Genomic DNA, 20,919 nt, shown 5'->3' with positions numbered 1-20,919 from the left:
TTTACTGGCCTGTTGATCTGCACTTTATTTTCTACATGCTTACCTTTCCCTACAGACTTTTTACAACAAAATTAAAAACCATATAAACAATTTGAAAGTATGAAAAGTGATAGTAACTTCAGTTGCCCAGAAATGTTAGGTAATTAGTTACTGTCATTTTAATATTTGGAGCTGACCGTGTTACCTTTAACAGTTTGGGCAATTCTTCAAAAGACAAAGCAGTTTAACTGTAAAACTCAGCAATTCCACTCCTAGGTACAGCAGTCTCCTGTTATCCAAGGGGATACTTTCCAGGACCCCAGTGGATACCTGAAACCATGGAGTGTACTGAACCTTATGTATACTGTTTTTCCTATACATATATACCTGTGATAAAGTTTAATTTATACATGAGGCACAGTAACAACAATAACTAATAATAAAATAGACGACTATAATAATATACTGTAATAAAAGTTATGTGAATGTGGTCTCTCTCAAAATATCTGTTTTTGGGCAGAGGGGGGCAGAATCCCAAGCAGGCTCCATGCTGTCAATGTGCAGCCCGACTTGGGGCTCCCTGATCTCCGTAAGATCATGATTTGAGCTGAAAACAAGAGTTGGAGCAGCACGCCTCTCTCAAAATATCTTATTGTACTGTACTCCCCCTTCTTGTGATGATGTGAGATGATAAAATGTCTACATGATGAGATGAAGCGAGATGAATGACATGGTTATTATGATGTGGTGTTAGGTAACTAACTATTGACTTTCTGACAGTACACCAGAGGAAGATCATCCACTTTTGGACCATGGTTCACTGCAGTTAACTGAAATCGTAGAAAGCATAACCATGGGTAAGTGGGGGGGGGGAGGGGGGGAGTCCTGTGTGTACTTAAGAAAAATGAAAACGTGTCCATATAAAACGTATATGTGAGAGTTCATAGCAGCATTACTCATAATAGTTAAAAAGTGGAAATAACCCACATGTCCATCAACTGATGGATAGATAAATAAAATGTCTATCTATACAGTAGAATTTATTTGCCAAAAAAATGAAGTAAAGATTAAGGTACAACATAGATGAGCTCTGGAAACATTATGCTCAGTGAAAGGAGCCAGTCACATATTATATGATTCTATTTATATGAAGTTACCAGAATAGGAAAATCTGTAGAGTTAGAAAACAGATTAGTGTTTGCCAAGGGCTTGTAGAGTTGAGGGGAAATGGGGAGTGACTGCTAGCTGATGGGTATGGGGTTTCTTTTTGGGTTGAATAAAGCCTTCTAAAATGGATTGTGGTGATGGTTCCACAACTCTGTAAATACACTAACAAAAATTGAATTATAAAATTTAAGTGAATGAATTGTATAGCATGTGAATTATATCTTAAAGAAGTTTTTTTTTTAAAGAACTGATAAGCAAGAATTCTCAGTAAGTTCTCAGTAAATGGTAGTTCTCATCTTGTCCACATTTTTTCACTTCTTTCTTTTTTTAAATTATTCCCCCTCAAATAAAAATAAAAGTAAATAAAAGCTAAAAGCCTTCCTTTTTCTCTGTAATAATCTTCTTTAGCCCAAATTTCAATGCTTTCTGACCACCATACCAACCATGTTTAGCACTTTTCGTATGTAGTTTATATTATTGTTCTTTTAGAAATTTGTACTTTGTAGATTTCATTAGACAGTGAGACCCTGGAGAGAGACAGTATTAGGGGTTAATGTTTTATCAGAGGCTATGGTTAAGTGCATTGTAAGTATTCCATCATTTAACCCTACAGTAACCTTATGAGAGTTATTGTTTCCACAGATAATAGGTAGCAAGGGTACGAGTCGAACCTAGATCTGTTTGGCTCTAAAGACTGTATGAAAGTCCATGTCCTTAACAATTGTACTACTCTATCTTTTTGTAATCCCCACAGCTACAGACACAGTGGTGCAGTCTGTATAGATAGTTGTTAATTGTTGCGTATTCTGATGCTTCTCCAGCTTTTTCCCTGAAATACTCAGAGAGAGATGAAAATGTATCTCTAGGGGTCTTTTACAGTCCAAAGACTGCCTGCTACAACCACAACATTTCTTTGAAATCTTATGCTTAATCTTTTTTTTTAATATTTACTTATTTTGAGAGAGAAGGAGGGAGAGAATCCCAAGCAGGCTCTGCGCCATCAGTGTGGAGGCAATGTGGGGCCTGATCTGACAAACCATGAGATCGTGATGAGCCTAAATCAAGAGCCAGATGCTTAACTGAGCCACCCAGGTATCCCTTATGTTTAGTCTTGAAAAATTGTTTAAATTCAGCATTTTGTGTGTGTGTTCAGATATAAAATTCATCCCTTCCTATCCCCCTTACCTCTGATTCCAAGTGAAATTGTTTTTGGAGTCCTATTTATCTGGTGTGATGGTGGTGCACCAAGGTATATGTATATTACTTTCAGAAGCAAAATTGTATAATCTGCTTCTTGGTTTCAGATACTATTCCCTAATACTATGTATCCTGCACTGACTTTTCCTCTTAACCACAAATTCATATATCCAAGTGCCTATTTGACATCTGCCTGTGGATGTTCAATTGGCATCATAAATTTAGCCTAACTAGCAAAGAACTCCTGATTCTCCCTACAACTCCAAACTTATTTTTCCTCTAGTTTTCCCCGTTTCAGCAAATGGCACTGTCATCCACCCAGTTGCCCAAGTCTAACACAGGAATTGTCATAGATTCTTCTTTTTTATACTAACCATATCTAACATATTAGCAAGATCTGTTGATTCTACTTCTAGGATGTCTTAAAACCATCCTGATCTCTCATGTTTCCTTTGCTTTCCCTGTAGTCCAAGTCAACACCACCTGCATTGTGCAGTAGCCACCTACCTGATCTGCTTCCACTCTTTCCCTTTACAATTGTGTACACAGCCAGTGCGGTCTTTTTTGAAATGCAAATCTGATTATTTTACTTTCCTGCTTAATACCCTCCAATAAAACCCAAACTTATTATTATGGCCTATAGGCTTTTGCCTACCTCTTCAGTTTTATCTCTTAGCCCTTCACCTAATCTGGTTCATTACATTTCTGTCACCCTGGCGTTTTCTCTACTTTTTGGAGAGAAGTTCATTCTGTCCTTAGGACCTTTGCACTTGGAGTTCTCTTTGCCTAGAGTGCTTTAATCTCAGATATTACATGGCTATCTCCTTTGTGTCTTCAGATCTCAGCTCAGATAGGCCTTCCCTGGCTGCTGGACTTGAATTTGGCACACTGTTAATATATTATTTTAACATTTGTTACATATCCTATCTGAAATTATCCTGTTTATTTTTGTCTCCCCCCAAAAGATTGTAAGTTGTACAGAAGAGGGATTGTACGGTCTTAATTATTACTGTATCCCAAGTGCCTGAATAGTTCCTGGCATACAGTAGGTTCTTAATATCTATTTGTTGAATGACTGATTCCTTTTCTCATGGTTATAGAGCCAGTGTAAGTGTTGGAGCTGTGGTGAACTGAGAGTGTATGGACCGTACTGAGTTAGAAACTGAAAGCCATCAGAGTTGCTGGTGTTCGTATATTCATAGCAGACTGAATCATTATAATCCCAAACTGGAAACAACCCAAATGTCCATTGATAGATGAACAGATAAACAAATTGGGCTCCATACAATAGACTATTATTTGGCCATTAAAAGGAATGAAGCGCTGGAGTGCCTGACTGGCTCAGTTGGATGAACATGCAACTTTTTTTTTTTTTTTTTTTAACGTTTATTGTTAGAGAGAGAGAGAGAGAGCAGGGGAGGGGCAGAAAGAGAGGGAGACACAGAATCTGAAGAGCATACGACTCTTGATCTTGGGGTTATGAGTTTGAGGTCCACTTTGGATATAGATATTACTTAAATAAATAAAAACTTTTTATAAAAAAAAGAATGATGTAACATGAATGAACCTTGAAAACATTATGCTGAGTAAAAGGAAGCCTTACACAAAAGAGCCATTTATATGAAATTTTAGAAAAGACAAATCTAGTCTATAGTGACAAAAATGTGGGGTGTCTGGGTGGCTCAGTTGGTTAGGCGTCCGACTTCGGCTCAGGTCATGATCTCACAGCTCGTGATTTCGAGCCCCACGTTGGGCTCTGTGCTGACAGCTCAGAGCCTGGAGCCTGCTTCCCATTCTGTGTCTCCCTCTCTCTCTGCCCCTCCCTCGCTTGTGCTCTGTCTCTCTCTGTCTCTCAAAAATGAATAAATGTAAAAAAAAAAAAAAATTATAGTGACAAAAATGTTTAACTGGGGCCAGACATGGGAATAGTTTGACTCGGATGAGACACAAAAAACCTTCTGGGGTTTGGGAAATGTTCTGTCTTGAATATGGTGGTGATTGCACAAGTGTGTACATTTGTCAAAGCATCAAAATGTACTGTTAAAACGGGTCCATTTTATTGCATATAAACTATACCTCAGTAAAGTTAAAAAACTTCTGGTGTCTGCATCTAAGTGCATTTTGGATTTCTTTTGTCTTACTTTTCTACTTTTTGAGCCAATAACTTTAAATTTCAAGATCTCCTAGCTGTCTGCTGACTCATCCTAGACATGCAAACATTCTTGTTTCTGAATCAGTACCAACATTCTTTGGGTCTCCTATCCTCTAACTTTAGTTGGCAGAGCATCTTTTTAATTTCAGTGCTATTGGTAATTTTCAGATGGAACTTGCCATCAAGGCTAGTTGGATTTCAATTCCAAAGAACAAGTTCTTTCAATGGAAATATGGCTGTTTTACAATAAACAAGAAAATATTTGTAGTTCATTTGGCTTGATAGGAAGACATAAGAAGTGTACATTTTAAACTCTCAGTTCTGGGGTGCCTGGGTGGCTCAGTTGGTTAAGCATCCCACTTTGGCTCAGGTCATGATCTTGTAGTTTGTGGGTTCGAGCCCCACATCAGGTTCTGTGCTGACAGCTCAGATCCTGGAGCCTGTTTCAGATTCTGTGTCTCCCTCTTTCTCTGCCCCTCCCCTGCTCGCTTGCGCTCTTTCTGTCTCTCTCTCAAAAGTAAATAAACATAAAAAAATTTTTTTAAATAAACTCTCAGTTCTTTTAGATATGACTTGTATATATTTTTAATGAGGTATAATTGACATACTAGTTTCAAGTATACAGCATGAACATTTGATATTTGTTTATGTTGCAAAAATGGTTACCACAGTAAATCTAGTTTAACATCTATCATCATTTTTTTTAATATATGAAATTTATTGTCAAATTGGTTTCCATATCTATCATCATTTTGATCATAGTAGACTTACCACTTCAGAAATCTTATTCTTTATGATTCATCCTTTACTGTCAACATAATGGGTGAACTAAAAGCTATTTACATTGAGATATGGTAGCTAGAAGACTGTCTAATAGTCAAACTCTTGCTCTGACATTATACTTTATTTGTTATCAAACATATTTTCATCTTGTTTTTCTTTCCTTTAGTTCATAGAATCATCTAGGCTTTCTTCCTTTATTAAGACTTTTTGAGGGGCACCTGGGTGGCTCAGTCGTTAAGCATCTGACTTTGGGTCAGGTCATGATATAACAGTTCGTGAGTTTGAGTCCCACATTGGGTGAATTCGAGCCCTTGGTGAATTCGAGCCCTACTTCAGGTGAGCTCAAGCCCTGCATTGGGTAAAAAACACAAGCCCTGCTTCTCTTTCTCTTTCTGCCCCTTGTGAGATTCTCAGTCTCTCTCTGTCCCTCACTCAGTTGCGCCCCCTTTTAAAAAAAAAAAAAAGACTTTTTATACACAAGTGAAATATGACTACAGCCTTATAAAATATTTAGGCCATACACAGAATATAATGTGAAAATCCTGGCAAAGCTCTCTCACTTCTCCCTGCTCCTCAGACAAAATCACTATTAAGAATTTGGCATGTATTCTTCTAGATCTTTTCCCAAGCATTCACATACAATATATATACACAGATTCACATAAATATTTTACAGAAGTAGAATCAGTATGAATTGATCAGCTTACTCTTCCTGAACAAGGTATCTTGGAGATTTTTCCATTTTTTAGTACTTAAAGGTCTCTCTCATTCTTTTTCTCTCTCTTTTTTTTAAGATTTTATTTTTAAGTAATCTCCACACACAGCATGGGGCTGGAACTCAGAATCCCGAGATCAAGAGTTGCACTCTCCAATGATTGAACCAGCCAGGTGCCCTTCTTTCATTCTTTTTAATGGCTATGTAGTATTCCACAGAATGGAGCAAACACAGTTTATTTAACTAATACCCTAAATACTTAGTTTATTTTAGATTAATGTAAATAAATTTGTGGTTGTAGCGTTTTTCATTTTTTGTTCATTTGTATAATTATACTACTTTAAGTTTATTTATTCATTTTGAGAGAGAGAGGGAGTGAGGACAAGCAGGCTCTGCACTGTCAGTGTGGAGCCTGATGTGGGTGTGGAACTCATGAACTGTGAGATCATGACCTGAGCCGAAACCAAGAGTAAGGCACTCAACCAACTGAGCCACCCAGGTGCCTCTATTTCTTTTTTTTTCATTTTTTTCATTTATTATTTTTTTTCTAATTTACACCCAAGTTAGTTAGCATATAGTGCAACAATGATTTCAGGAGTAAATTCTTTAATGCCCCTTGTCCATTTAGCTCATCCCCCCTCCCACAGCCCCTCCAGCAACCCTCAGTTTGTTTGCTATATTTAATTGTCTCTTATGGTTTGTCCCCCTCCCTATTTTTATATTATTTTTGCTTTCCTTCCCTTATGTTCCTCTGTTTTATCTTTTAAATTCTACATATGAGTGAAGTCATGGTATTTGTCTTTCTGTGACTAATTTCGCTTAGCATAATACACTCTAGTTTCATCTACATTATTGGAAATGGCAAGATTATGTTATTGGAAATGGCAAGATTTCATTCTTTTTGATTGCTGAGTAATATTCCATTATACATATATATGTGTGTGGGTGTGTGTGGGTGTATATATATACACATACATACACCCACACACACCCACACCCATACACACACACACACACACATGCACACACACCACATCTTCATCTGTTGATGGACATTTGGACTCTTTCCATACTTTGGCTATTGTCGATAGCCCCGCTGCTATAAACATTGGGGTGCATGTACCCCTTCAAAACAGCACTCCTGTATCCTTTGGATGGGTCGTAGGGTAGTTCTGTTTTTAATTTTTTGAGGAACCTCTGTACTCTTTTCCAGAGTGGCTACACCACTTTGCATTCCCACCAGCTATACTACCTTTTTTTTTTTTTTTTTTTTTTTAATTTTAAGCTTATTGAGGTATGGAGTACTTCACTGATGTTTTAATGTTGGGACACTATTTGAAATCTTTGCTTTGGAAGAATAGGTTAAATGTAAGTTCTATGTGACCGTAGGTCTTAATTAGCCTTATGTCTTCAGGGCTTTCTTTTTAGGTGTGATTATAAAGCAACAGCACTATAAGTAGTTGCAAAATTATCTTACAGTTTTTAATTACCTAGTTAGTTCAAAAGAAGCATACATGGCTAAGGATTAGAACTAGATTGATATAAGAAATCAGCTGTTGGTGGTAATGGTTGCTCTAGGTTAATATTTTCTCATTGAGCTGGAGTCAAGCATATGTGAAAAATGTTTTCTCTCTCCATTGGTGTGTGTGTGTATGTGTTTTAATTTGATATCCTGTCAGTGCACATCATCGCTGTGGAAGTTTCAGTCAGCCTCTGTTGATGACCAGCTGTTGCTAGTTTATTAGCAAACACACACCAAAAGGCTGCTTCTTCATATTTTCTTTTCCAGGATGTAGGCAGATGTACAAATATGAAAAATTCTGATATTGAAGCAGAATTAGAAAGTTGCATTTTAAGCAGATGTGTTTGAGTATCTCAAAATCCCCATGATATAAGTGTGTTTTCTCAGCTCTACTTTTGGGCAAATAGAGGGGTGGAGAGCAGGCTGACGTTTGTTTTAACCACCCAAGGAGGTTAGCCCAAACTGCCTTCATGTTAGGTTTTGACGGCTTACTTAGTTACGAAACAGTCGGAAGACACTGTTTTCTTTCATATTAACTGACCTCCTTGTTAACCTCATCTTTCCTCCCCCTCTTCCTTTTTTCAGTTTCTGATTTGTCATTCTAATTTGTTATCACGCTATAGAGTGAAGGTACTGCAGTTGGTAGAAATCATTACATTTCTCTGTGGGTTTAGTTGTCTTGGCTTTGAGCTTGCTTTCTCTTAGGATTTTATGAAACAAACAGTATAGGTAGCCCATCATGTCTGAGAGTTTTCATTCCTTTTACTTTATTGTGATTAAGATGAATTTTAAAAGAGAGGTGCCTGGGTGGCTCTTTCGGTTGGGCGTCTGAATTTGGCTCAGGTCATGATCTCATGGTTCATGAATTCGAGCCCCACTCGGGCCCTGTGCTGACAGCTTGGAGCCTGGAGCCTGCTTCAGTTTCTGCGTCACCCTCTCTCTCTCTGCCCCTTCCCCACTTGTGCTTTGACTCTCTGTCTCTCAAAAGTAAATAAACATTAAAAAAATGAACATTAAAACAAAGATTAATTTTAAAAGAAAACCATTTCCTCTATTTAAGAATTGCCTTTGGAAGAAGTTGGAAATTCTAGAACTTGGTTGCAAAGGAGCGTTTAACTATTTGTTACGAATGAGTCTTCTTGGATCCTATGAAAGCCAGATCCCATGGAAGTGTCTCTTATTGGTAGTGTATAACTAGATAGATACCTTTAGCGGGAACAATTCTATACTTTACGGTAATGCAGCAAAAGCTTCAGAAGGCAACGGGTAAAGTGAAGGAACAGAGTTAAAAAGCAGACCTGGCCCATGGATTTTGTTCCCTGACGAAGCATTTGCCTTATCTACCTTATGTCATTTCTTTGCCTTTCATCATTAGATATTAAGTTTACTGTGAATGAATGAGATTGTGCTTATAAGAGGGTTCCAGTGTCTACCAAGAAGGTGTTTGTAAATATGAAGAATTATATATTATCTTCCTTAAGGATGACAGATTTCTAGTAGAACTGGCTTTGATTTGTCCTTAGAGTATAGCTCTTAGGAGACAGGAATTTAATTTTTGTTTTTAATGTTTATTTTCAAGAGAGAGAGAGAGAGACACAGAATGTGAGCAGGGGTGGGGCAGAGAGAGAGGGAGACACAGAGTCCGGAAGGAGGCTCCAGGCTCTGAGCTGTCAGCACAGAGCCTGACGCAAGGCTCTAACTCACAAATGGTGAGATCATGACCTGAGCCAAAGTCAGACATTTAGCCGACTGAGCCACCCAGGCGCCCCAGGAGACAGGAATTTTAATAATTCAACAAATATACATTAGGTATTACTATATGTCAGGCATTTTGTAGGTTTTGGGAATAGAGGGATGAACAAAATAGATAAACTTCTTTGCCCTCATGAAAATTAGGTTCTAGCTGTGGAGACAGCTACTAAGTAACAAAACACAAAATAGTATAGTTTGTTAGTGACAAATGCTAAGCATAAAAATAAAGCAGTGAAAAAAGTCAGGATGTTACAGGGGAGGTAGTGTGGGTTAGTTATTATTGTAACTGGTTTCTTTTTTAAAACTGCATATTATTTTATATATTCACAAGCATTGTTCTGAGAAGGGGTCTGTTGGCTTCTGCATTCTACCAAAGGGACTCATGACAAAGGAAAGGTTAAGAACCCTGCAGTAGAGGGTCAGCCATCTGACTTTGTGTGATTAAAAGATGTTTATCCCTGTGATAGTGATGAGGTAGATTTTTCCATGTTGATTTTCTTTTTTTTTTTTTTTTTAATTTTTAAAAGTTTATTTTGAGCCAGAGCCCACACGTATGTATGTGCACAAGTAAGGGGCAGAGAGAGAGAGAGAATCCCAAGCACCATGTCAGCGTGGAGCCAGATACAGGGCTCGATCTCACTCTCACAAACCGTGAAATCATGACCTGAGCCGAAATCAAGAATTGGATGCTTAACCAACTGAGCCACCCACACACCCTGATTTTTATATTGTATTGGGTAATGTGGCTTTTCATGTCTTCTTTAAATGATTTGAAGACGTCATTTCTTTTTTGAGGCTAGTTTGTAGGACAGGGATTTTTCCATTTGTGCCCTGTAGAACCCCAGAATACCCTGAAGTTTTTCTGGAGACCCTGGGGTCATTTTTTTTTTAATGTTTATTCATTCTTGGGGAGAGAGAAAGAGTGTGAGCAGAGGAGGAGCAGACAACACACACACACACACACACACACACACACACACACACACACACACACAGAATCTGAAACAGGCTCCAGGCTCTGAGCTGTCCCTCAGACAGAGCCCGATGCAGGGATCAAACTCATGAACCGCAAGATCATGACCTGAGTGAGCCCAAGTCAGCGCTCAACCAACTGAGCCACCCAGGTGCCCTGACCCTGGGGTCATTTTAAATTTATGCCTAGATCCTTCTTATCTAGATTAGTCTAAACAAGTTAATCAGAGGCCTGGCCTTGAGCAGGTATAACAGTACAGAACAGATTGAAGTGTTTGTGCATATTTATGGGACGTAAACAACATATGCAGAAAGTATGTGCGCCACTGATTTACACCTCAGGTGTGTGCCATCAAATCTGTGTGACACAGAGGCTTGTATAAAGGTATACTGTATAAAGGTAAGAATTTCTGAACTTGGGGGCGCCTGGGTGGCTTAGTCAGTTGAATGTCTGACTTTAGCTCAGGTCATGATCTCACGATTCATGGGTTTGAGCACTGCATCCGCATCCAGCGGTCTGCTGTCAGCATGGAGCGGGCTTTGGATCCTCTGTCCCCCTCTTTGCCCCTTCCCCGATCGCACATGCTCGCATGCTCTCTCTCTCTCAAAAATAAGTAGACATAAAATTTTTAAAAAATTTCTGAGCTGGTTCCTCTTTTATCTTTCCCACTTTTTTTGAGCATCCATGTCAGAATACAAATTAAAAAACAAATGAAAACATTGCTTGCCCTCATGCTTGGGGAAGTACAGACAATTGAATAATCAATCATAGTATGTTGTGATAAGTGCTAGAATAGATAGAGATAGGCCCAAGTTTGAGTGAGAACACAAAAGTGTGACACCTCCCCCAAGTGGGACTGAGGGATGGTCCCGAAGGCTTCCTGCATCGTTGGCATCAGAACTGAGATGAGAAAAAGACCATAGCCTTGCTATGTTGCTGGATGCTTTTCCTTTGCTCTCTTCTGAGGGAAGGTACTTCTTTAGTTTAATGTTTATTTATTTTTGAGACAGAGAGAGACAGAGCATGAACAGGGGAGGGTCAGAGAGAGAGGGAGACATAGAATCCAAAGCAGGCTCCAGGCTCTGAGCTGTCAGCACAGAGCCCAACGCGGAGCTCGAACTCACAGACCGTGAGATCGTGACCTGAGCTGAAGTCAGATGCTTAACTGACTGAGCCACCCAGGCACCCCTAAAGTACTTCTTTATTTTTTTTTTTAATTTTTTTAATGTTTATTTATTTTGGAGACAGAGAGAGACAGAGCATGAATGGGGGAGGGTCAGAGAGAGAGGGAGACACAGAAGCAGAAGCAGGCTCCAGGCTCCGAGCTGTCAGCACAGAGCCCAACACGGGGCTCGAACTCACGGACCGTGAGCTCACGACCTGAGCCGAAGTCGAAGGCTCAACTGACTGAGCCACCCAGGCGCCCCAGTACTTCTTTATTTTAATGCAGAATGGGGAGATGCCCTCTGGTACACTGCCTTTTTCTGTAGCCCACAAGCCATATCTTTTTAAGGAGTTCAAAGAAATCACAAGAATGATAATATTTTGTGACGTGAAAATTATATGAAATTCAAGTTTACATATCCATAAATTAAACTTTGTTGGAACACAACAACCGCGCTCATCTGTATTGTCTGTGGCTACTTTTTTCTCCTTAAAACTATAGAGTATTTGCAACAGAAATGGCACAATCCACAAGGCCTCAAATATTTAGGCCCTTTATAGAAAAGGTTTTGCCAACTCCTGCTTTAATGCTGTCAATGCCCTACTGAAAAGCAGGAGGCTGAAAACTTGATAGTAGTCAAAGGAATGCATAAAATCCTGTTATCTTCTGTTAGCTGCTAGTTGCAACTAGCATGTGTAGAAACTGAGACTTTTCCTATCTGCCACTAAAACATAATGCATACACACCTCAGTGCACAGTAACAGGCATTTACATCATTCTTGTTTTGTCTATTTTGAATTTGTTTATGGGGGAAATTTTAATGTTTTTCAAAAAGATTTAGTGTGAGTCAAAATGAATACAGAATGTGCTTGTTTGAGGAGTAGGAAATATGGGGTTCACTTTCGGTTGTGTTGTAAACTAACCAGGGGACATTAGGAAAGTCCTTTAACCTGCCTACAAGTCTCTAAATGATAGGGTTGATTGGTGAGTAAATTAGTCACTAGGCATCTTTCAGCTCATTAAAGACATTGCTGCATTGTGGAAGGAGCATGCACTTTGGTGTCAGACAGATTTATGTGAATTCTGGCTCTGTCACTTGCTACTAATATGCCCTTGAGCAACTTACCTAAACTGTGTGTGCCTTAGTTCTCTCATCTAAAAATGTGGTTATAAGAATGACCCTGGAGGCGGGCTCTGTGCGAGCAGCTCAGAGCCTGGAGCCTGCTTCGCATTCTGTGTGTCTCTCTGCCCCTCCCCCTCTCATGCCCTGTCTCTCTCTCTGTCAAAAATAAATAAAAATTAAAAAAAAAAAATTTTTTTTTAAAGGAGGGGGGCACCTGGGTGGCTCAGTCAGTTGAGCGTCTGACTTCAGCTCAGGTCATGACCTCGTGGTCTGTGAGTTCGAGTCCCGAGTTGGGCTCTGTGCTGACAGCTCAGAGCCTGGAGCCTGCTTTGGATTCTGTGTCTCTCTCTCTCTCTCTCTCTCTCTCTCTCTCTCTCTCTTTCTCTGCCCCTCCCCCACTCATGCTCTGTCTCTCTCTCTCTCTCTCTCTCTGTCAAAAATAAATAAACATTAACAAAAAAAAAAATTTTTTTTTTTTAAAGAATGACCCTGTAGGGCACCTGGGTTGTTCAGAGGTTAAGTGTCCAACTTCGGCTCAGGTCATGATCTCGTGGTTCCTGAGTTCGTGCCTGCTTCAGGTTCTGTGTCTCCTTCTCTCTCTCTGCCCCTCCCCCGCTCTCGCTCTGTCTCTGTCTCTGGAAAATAAACATTGAAAAAATTAAAAAAAAAAAAAAAAAAAAGAATGACCTTGTAAGAATTAAATGAGATTGTGTTCTTAAAACTCCTGGCACCAATAAGTGTTTAATGATTATTATCAGTCTGTGGACTCCTATTATATATTAGGAGACATTTTAAAAAGCAAAGAAGATTTCCCAGTAGTTTGTTTTAATGATTTATTAAAAGCCCATCAACTGTGACTTAATACATTTGTAGTTTTGCTGGTAACTGGTTTCCTAAAATACTAAGTTTTTTGAACTAAGACTTTCCCTGAGTGATACATTTTCTAGCTCTGTTTTAACTTGAACTGGCATATAGAGTGTCTATCTTCGTACATTCAATCACATTGTCATTTCCCATGCTCGAGACAGATGATAGTAGGGAAAAGAGATTTTGTGTGTCATGCCATCTTTCCTCTGTACTAACTACTTTTTCCCTTTCCACTTGTTCTCAATAATTGATTGAGTTGTTTAATGAATAATTTTAATTCCCCTTAGGAAGGTTAGTTTTGGTGAGAGAGAAGACAGACCAAGAAGTTCTAATGTTTGCTAAATGTAATTTTTGGTGGTGTAAAGGTAACATAGTTCTAGAGACCTTATTGAATTATCAGTCAGGGGGCACCTAGCTGGCCCAGTCGGGAGAACATGCAACTCTTGATCTTGGGGTCGTGAGTTTGAGCCCCATGTTAGGCATAGAGATTACTTAAGCAACAACAATGGTAGCCCTGGATTATCAGTCAGGACACTGCATTTTATATCTTTGAATAACTTTCTTTTGATCTTCATCTATAAAAGCCTATTGAATACTAATTATATACTTTAAATAAAACCAACGTATAAAATATTTGTGTTTATGATTTGTATATGCTTAATGAGAAAAAGATATGGGGTTCCACTAAATAGCCAACTCTCCTGGTAGAATCAAGATAATTATTTGAATTACATGTAACTATGTAAGATCATATCAATGTATATAGTAAGCTAGGCAACTATTAGACTGTAGTTAAGAGCACAGGCTTTGGAGTCCTGTATTATGGCTGTGGTTCAAGGCCTGGCTTGCCATTTACTTATTAGCTGTGTGTGGTCTGACTTCCTTATGGGAATAGTAATACTCAGGGTGGTTGTGAAGATGAAACAAAATTATACATGTGAAGTGCTTAGCATGGTGCCTGATGTACAGTGAGTGCCTCCATCATATCTACTGTCGTTAGATTATTTTAGAGGTCTCTGCAATGTTTTGCTATCTTTAAATATGGAACTGAAACTTCCCTATCTCTCAGGTTTCATTTTTTGCTACCTAGCATCAAGCTGTAGCCATAGTGAGTTAGTGGTAGTTTCCCTAAAGTTTCATGGCCTCTTTCTTTTCTCTACATCTCCTTAATCTCTGTCTGCTTAGAACACCTTTCTCCTTTTTCTGCTTTTTCTTGCATTGCTATCCTTCAGAACTCAGTTCAAGGGACATCTTCTCCATGAAGCCTTCTTCACTCCCAGTCTTGTGTTTCCATGGAGTCTTATGCATGGCTTTCTGCCTCCCACATTACATTGTAGGGAACTATTTACTTGCTACTGCTCTATCAGACTGTGAGCCCCTTATGGGCGAGGCTTTCTACACAGCTTTGGAAATACCCTATGGTGGTGGACAAGACAGAACTATTCTCAGGGTATGTGCACCCTAGTGGGGAAGACAGATACTTAAATAATCATGAGTGTACACTGTGCTGCAGTAGAGCACAGAATGCAGTGGAGTGTGTAACAGGGGCTTTGGACCTTGTCTGGACACATCAAAGAAGCCTTTTTGTCCTAAGGAAGTGATATTTACTTAAATTGAAACTGACAGATGTGTAGGAGTTAGCTAAGTCAAAAGAGAGAAGAGTTCCTGGAGGAGAAGCTGCATGGATGAGGTGACTTTGGACAAGTGCTTCAGTTTCCTCATTTGTAAAATGAGGATAATATCACTACCTCATAGGGTTGTTGTAAACATAAAGACTATTTTCAGTCCTTATCTTCCAATTAGTATTTCTGAAATGAAGCACAATCACCCATTCAGGCTAGTTTTGAGCCCGTGTTTTCTTTCTTTCTTTTTGTTTTAAATTTTATTATTTTTTAAAATTTACATCCAAATTAGTTAGCATATAGTACAACAATGATTTCAGGAGTAGATTCCTTAATGCCCCTGACCCATTTAGCCCCTTCCCCCCCCCACCTCCTCTAGCAACCCTCTGTTTGTTCTCCATATTTATGAGTGTCTTCTGTTTTGTCCCCCCCCGTTTTTATATTATTTTTGTTTCCCTTCCCTTATGTTCGTCTGTTTTGTCTCTTAAAGTCCTCATATGAGTGAAGTCATATGATATTTGTCTTTCTCTGACTAATTTCACTTAGCATAATACCCTCCAGTTCCATCCACATAGTTGCAAATGGCAAGATTTCATTCTTTTTGATTGCCGAGTAATACTCCAGTGTGTGTGTGTGTGTGTGTGTGTGTGTGTGTGTGTGTGTGTGTGTGTGTGTATCTTATTATCCATTCATCCATTGATGGACATTTAGGCTCTTTCCATACTTTGGCTGTCGTTGATAGTGCTGCTATAAACATTGGGGTGCATGTGTCCCTTTGAAACAGCACACTTGTATCCCTTGGATAAATACCTAGTAATGCAATTGCTGGGTCTTAGGGTAGTTCTATTTTTAGTTTTTTGAGGAACCTCCATACTGTTTTCCAGAGTGGCTGCACCAACTTGCATTCCCATCTGAGCCTGTGTTTTATCATCAAATTGTTAAATGTGTAAATCCACTTTGCTTTTCCTAATAACCTTGTTCTTTACTTGTTCTAAGCCTTTCTTATTAAAAAAAAAAAATTATTCATTTGAGAGAGAGAGAGAGAGAGAGAGAGAGAGAGAGAGAGAGAGAGTCCCCAAGCAGGCTCCACATTGACAGCACTTGAGCCTGCCATAGGGCTCAATCTCACTGGGTTTGTGAGATCATGACTTGAGCCGAAATCAGGAGTTGGATGCTCAACTGACTGAACTACCCAGGTGCTCCTTGCCTTTCTCATGTTTTAATGACAAGAACAAGGTTTTTTTTTTTGTTTTTATTTTAGAGATCATACTACCTTTCATTGTTGTATAAGTCTCACAGAGCGCAAAGCTTTTTAGGTCAATAAATGCTATCAGTCCTTCTTCAAGGAACAGAAACACCAACTCTATGACTTAAACACACAGACACTATTTCAGATAACAAGGAGTCTGGAGACAGGATGACTCCAGTACTGGTTAATTTAGCAACTCAGCAAAGACATTGCTGTTCATTCCATCTTCCTGCCCTGCCATCTTCAGTGCATTCACTTGTCGTGGGTGGCTCCCCATGGTCTCAGGTAGTCTGTTGTGATTTCAGGTGACACAGATAGACATAAGACTATCCAGGGGATGAAGAGGGACTGTTCCTTTCCACGTCTCTCTTTCTCGATGGACATTTGGGTTGTTTCCACCTTTTGGCCATTGTGAGTACTGCTGCTATGAACTTCAATGTACAGTAAATTCTGTTTAAAATGCAGCATCATTTCATTAATACATAGACCAAATCTTGTTGCAAGTAAATTTCTATTTTTGGCATCATTTGATATAATGAAATTTCAGTATTTGAAATATTTTGAGATAGTACCTTGATGCTCGATGGAATTTGATCCCATATTAAAAAAAATATGAACCAAATAACTGAAAGTGATCTTAGAAATAATTGTGTTCCATCATCTATTTTGAAAGTAGATTCAGAGTGATTTTTAGGGTCAAAGGGCTAAGTCACATTAAGTAATTGAAGGTGAATGAGAGTATGCATTAGTCACTCTTATGAGTAGAGTTACCAGTGTATAATTTGTCTGTGCTCTTATTCTAACTAAAATCTAATTATGCCTATGTAAGGAAAACAAAATGGAGCACTGGGATAGTTTAAGTATCAAAGTAATTTAAGAAGAAAACTATTCATTTTTGCTTGAAATATCTTGTCAGCTTTAGTGCTTGCATTTCAGATATTTGCCACTTATGTGTTAGTGTTCAGTCAGATTGACCAGTGGGGTTCTGTTTCTCATGCGCTATTTCCTGATTTCTTTTTTTTTTTTAATTTTTTAATGTTTGTTTATTTTGATAGAGAGAGCTCGAGTGGGGGAAGGGCAGGGAGAGAGGGAGAGAGAGAGAATCCCAAGCAGGCTCCATGTTGCCAACGTAGAGCGCAATGCGGGACTAGATTTCACAAACTGCGCGACCATGACCCGAACTAAAATCAAGAGTCAGACACTTAATGGACTAAGCCACCCAGGCACTCCTCTATTTTCTGATTTCTGTCAACAGTGGTTTCACAGTTGAATACAGCTACCTCTGCCATATATAAGGAGATAATAAAGGACAGTTAACTTTCCATCTGAATAGAGGGGAGAGAGTATGATATAGGATTATTGATGTTATTGCCCTGGCAAATTGCTAGCTTTGAATTTCTTCTTTTGCTTTTTTCCTTTTCTTTTTTTTCCCCTGTAGGCTCCATGCTTAACATGGGACTTGAACTCACAACCCTGAGATCAAGAATCACATGCTCTACCAACTGAGCCAGCCAGGTGCCCCTGCTTTTTTCCTTAAAAAAATTTGTTTTTCTGATTGCAAAAGTAAAACATACTAGGAAAAAAGATTAGTAATTTCTAAAGTAGAAATTGGAAAAAAAATTAAGTAGAAATTGGAGGTTTCTTGGAGTCCTTCCCTGAGATAACCATTATTGATAGTTAGCTATACTAATTTCCCTCCATACTTCATGAAGGATACATATATAACCATACATATGCACATATATTTTCCCTCACAGAAATAATTTTGTATTGTACTTTCTCTTCTGTGACTTTCTTTGTTCACTGAACACTATGTCTTGTGTTAATTTAAGCCCTTGTTATGTACTACTATTCTGTCATGGACTTTCTTTCTTTTTTTAATGTTTGTTTGTTTGTTTATTTATTTATTTATTTATTTAGAGAGAGCGCGTGTCAAGTGGAGGAGGGGCAGAGAGAGAGAGGGGGAGAGAGAATGCCAAGCAGGCTCTGTGCTGTCAGTGTGGAGCCTGACATGGGGCTTGATCTCATGAATCGTGAGATCATGACCTGAGCTGAAATCAAGAGTTGGACACTCAGGCTCAACTGACTGAGCCACCCAGGCGCCCCTGTCATGGACTTTCTCTTCTTTGCATTTTATTTTTTGTACATGTCTCCTGTTGGCGGCTCTTCCAAGTTTATTTCTGATTTTTTGTGCACACTACTATGCTTAGCATATGATTTGCACATATTTGTCAAAAGAATTGTAGAATCTTAGGATAGAGATAGCTTTTAAAGATCAGCTGGTCTCACTTTTCTGAAGAGGAAATCAAGAACCTAGGTAGGTTGATTTTCAGACTTTACACAGTTGGTTCAAGACAATGGCAGTGGCCTGCTGGGGAAAGCACCAGACCAGGAGTGAGAGTTCCTTGTTGTGGGCTTTACTTTGCCCTTGACTCCTAGTAACCAGGGTGTTTCCTTGTTCTGAAACACATTGGTTAGTCACGACAGTTTTCAGTAGAGTATTGACTGGAAAGAGATTCACAACTGGCAGACAGGTAATCCCTGAATGAGTAAATCCCAGTGGAACCAGAAAACTGGGTCTTGCTTTCCTTAATTGGAGTCTGACTTAGAATCAGATATTGAACTGAAAAGAAGGTATCAGCCATTAGAAAAAGAGTTTAAATTACTGATCTGTCCATATTTAGAATTTCTTACAATCATTTCCACTGTATGTAGCACTGAAATCCTTTGTGGTTGTCTGCTGAAAAAATGAATCTTTGACCTGGCAACTTTAAATGCTTTTGACACCATTGGGAATTTTGAGAATTCTTAATTTAATCTGTGCTTGTCCAGGGGTGGGGGCAGGGATGAGTGAGAGCTCTATCCTTTTGTTGGAGGTTATGCTGTCAGTTAGTATAGGCCTGTGCTTCTGGATTTTATGTTACCAGGTAGTGATTGCTGGCATAGCAAGTCTAATGTTCTAACTTTTATTTCTGGAGGCAGTAAAGAACCAGCCAAGCACAGAGATGAGTGGGAGGTGACTGGCAACGGAGGGCCCAGTAGCTATTAGTGCAACACTTTGCTGCAGGTGGCAGAGGGTTTTATCAAAATGGGAAGGAGAGGCCCCAGTGTTCTGCTAATGACTCTTAACTTCCTCTGCATAGTGCCATAATAACATGCTTCAACACTGGACTTTGGTGAGGTGAGAATCTAAACTCTTCTTCCCCATCCCAAATTTCATGACTTATCTCCCCCCCCCCACCTTTTTTTTAAAGATTTTATTTTTAAGTAATCTCTACACCTAACATGGGCCTCAAACTCACTATTTTGAGATCAAGAATCACATGTTCCACCGACTGAGCCAGCCAGGCACTCCTTATGGCCTGTCTCTTTAATTAAACTGATTCTTACTCCCATTTGTGATAACTTGGTTCTTGTCAAGCAGGGACTTGTCCTGCCAAAGAGAGCAGGAAGGTCCCATTACCGGCCCTCTGGTTCTTTGTCTACGCAATATCCACAGCTTTTTCTCTCAGACTCATATTGTGTAGACTCACATATTTCCCTGAAGGGAAGGAGGAGTCATTAAAATAGAAACACTACTTAACTCAGCAGGTTTTCCTGAACGACCAGTGATTTTGAGTTATTGTAAGCTTCCATTGATTCACTGTTCATATTTCTATGTGCCTCTGCTTTCTGGTTGATAAAATGTGGATGGTGCAGACTCTGGAGGAAAGTTGTGAAGAATTAATGAAAGAAGCTGGACTGCACCAAGGATAGAGAAGGGCCTTTCCTCAGCTGAGAACTGCATGGTTATCATTCTCGTCTGTGTGCAGGGCTGTGTTAGGAACTGAGTAGAGGTGTAAGACTGTCTTTCTCTCAGGAGCTAAAAATATAACAGGAGGAGCTATGACATACACAAGATTTGAACATGGAAGTTTATGTTACGTATAACTTCAAATAAGTGACATGTGGATACAGTGGTTAGAACCATCTAAAATTTCAAACAATGACTCAGGAAGTACTCTTCTTTGTAGGAATGACTCTAGTCCAGAAGCAGTCTGTTTAATGGGGATTGATGTCTTGCATTTCTCTCGATTAAAGGAGTCTTATACCCTATAATAATTGCTTTTATTTTCAATTAGTTGAGGAAAAGACTGTTTTTCCAAAAGTGAGACAAAAGAGAATATTAGACTATATATATATATATATATATATATATATATATATATATATATATAGTCTGAGCTTGTTAAAACCTCTAGAAAACAAAATGAAGGAAAAATGTGAGGCAACCTGAGAAATGTGTGAATATTGACCGATTATTTGATAGTCTTGAGCAACTTATGGTCAGTTTTTTTTAAATGACGATGGTATTATGGATATGTTTTGAAAGAATATCTTTTAGAGCTACGTATTAAAATATTTACATATGAGGTGCCTAGGTGGCTCAGTTGGTGAAGCATCCAACTCTTGATTTCAGCTCAGGTCATGCTCTTATAGTTGTGGGATGTGGGATTGAACCGGCATGGGGCTCTGTACTGAGCATGGAGCCTGCTTGGGATTCTCCCTCTCCCTCTGCTGCTCCCCTGCTTGTGTCCGTATGCCCTCTCTCTTTCTCTCTCTCTCTCAATATAAAAAAAAAAAATAGAGAAGAGAAATGGTGTCTAGGATTTG

The 20,919-nt window shown here is 39.0% G+C and overlaps 1 protein-coding gene and 1 long non-coding RNA gene across 3 annotated transcripts in view; both read left to right on the top strand.

Moving 5' to 3' along the window:
- The window catches only part of PACS1 (phosphofurin acidic cluster sorting protein 1), a 151,735-nt gene that overhangs the window by 38,331 nt on the left and 92,485 nt on the right, over positions 1–20,919 (top strand). The gene's annotated exons all lie outside the window — the stretch shown is intronic.
- LOC128311734 (uncharacterized) lies at positions 504–20,450 on the top strand. The gene is made up of 3 exons (XR_008290249.1): positions 504–836; positions 2,108–2,238; positions 20,280–20,450. It is a non-coding gene; the product is annotated as an uncharacterized LOC128311734 (long non-coding RNA).

This window comes from Acinonyx jubatus, chromosome D1 (genome assembly GCF_027475565.1).
Source record: "Acinonyx jubatus isolate Ajub_Pintada_27869175 chromosome D1, VMU_Ajub_asm_v1.0, whole genome shotgun sequence".
Taxonomy (NCBI): Eukaryota; Metazoa; Chordata; class Mammalia; order Carnivora; family Felidae; genus Acinonyx; species Acinonyx jubatus.
Note: the sequence above shows the minus strand (reverse complement) of the source record. Positions and strands in the feature narration are given on the sequence as shown.